The following is a 1,674-nucleotide window of genomic DNA, read 5'->3' as shown; positions in this document are numbered from 1 at the left end:
ACATCTGAAGCTCTCGACCTTTGACCTTTCTAAGTGGCTTTAAGAATCTGTTGGACTCCTGGCAGGGACCGATGCAGACATGTTCCTGTTTTTAGTTTTCTACATTCGCATTAGAATCTAACTGTTTTTGTTTTTTTTTGTTTGTTTTGTTACCTTTTCCTTTTAGCCATCCTATTTGTAAAAAAAAAAAAAAAAACCTGCAGTATGACTTTTTATAACTGTTTATTGTTGTTGCTGTTGTCCATTGTTGTCATCTTTCTTTGTTAAATCAGGTCTCTCTTGTAAATGAGTCCTCAAGGCTCAATGGGATTTACCTGTAGAAATAAAGGTTGAATGAAACTGGTCCATGCATTTGTCACGTCTAGACTGGTCAATTGCAATGGTTTATTATCTGGGTGTCCAAATACTTCTTTAAAATCCATTCGGACCAGAACCTCCCGCCATAAGAACAATTTCTTCCCCTCTGCTGTTGGACTCCTGAACACTCATAATGCTACCTCATAACTTCTGCTTTGGTCACATTACATCTGTTTTATAACTGAATACTCCATCTGTACTGTTCTCTAAGCTTTTTTATTGTTTTCTATTGTATGGGTGTACATATGGTTATGTTTTTTAATTTTACTTTATTTGTGGGTGTACACAGGCTTATGTCTTATGTAATGTTCTCATTTTTACTTAATTTTACTTTATTTTTACTTTATTTTACTTTATTACTATTCGCACCTTATGTCGAAGCAAATTCCTAGTTTGTGAACCTCGTTCATTGACGTGGCGATAATAATAAACTGATTCTGATTCTGATTCTAAAACGTCTTCAGTTGATCCAAGAAGCTGCTGCCAGAGTCTTAACTGGAGTTACTGGGAGAGATCATATCTCTCCAGTTTTAGCTTCTCTCCATTGGCTCCCTGTCAAATCCAGAATAGAATTCTAAATCTTACTTCTAACCTACAAAGCCCTCAACAACCTAGCTCCATCTTATATTACAGATCTTATTGTTCCATATTTTCCTAACAGAGCACTTCACTCTCAGACTGCAGGTTTACTTGTGGTTCCTAGAGTTTCCAAAAACAGAATGGGAGGAAGATCTTTCAGTTCTCAGGCTCCTCTCTTGTGGAACCAACTTCCAGTTTCTGTCCATGAGACTGACACATTGTCCAGTTTAAAACTGGGATTAAGACTTTCCTTCTTGATAAATCCTATAGTTAGGGTCAGCTTGTTATGCTGCTATAGACTTAGACTACTAGAGGACAAACTGACCTCATTTCTTTAAATGAATTGTTAAAATTCAATAGTTTTCATTTGATACTATTTCTATCTTAACATGTGATTCTTGACCTGCCATTGTGTATCTATTCCTACCAAACCCAGCCGGTCGAAGCAGATGGTCCTCTTGTCCTGATCCTGGTTCTGCTAAAGGTTTCTTCCTCATGAGGGAGTTTTTCTTTCCACTGTCGCCTTCATGCTTGTTCAACATGAGAGTTCAGTGATGGAGTTAAACTCAAAGCTGCTCCTCAGATAAATAATGTTCAATTATTATTTTATACATGAATGTTTCTGTTAATTATTATTTTATACATGAATGTTTCTGTTCAATTATTATTTTATAGATGAATGTTTCTGTTAAATTATTATTTTATACATGAATGTTTCTGTTCAATTATTATTTTATA

The sequence above is a fragment of the Nematolebias whitei genome, chromosome 8 (genome assembly GCF_014905685.2).
Source record: "Nematolebias whitei isolate Nwh7 chromosome 8, NemWhi1, whole genome shotgun sequence".
NCBI classification, from domain to species: domain Eukaryota; kingdom Metazoa; phylum Chordata; class Actinopteri; order Cyprinodontiformes; family Rivulidae; genus Nematolebias; species Nematolebias whitei.
This window is presented reverse-complemented; position numbering follows the sequence as displayed.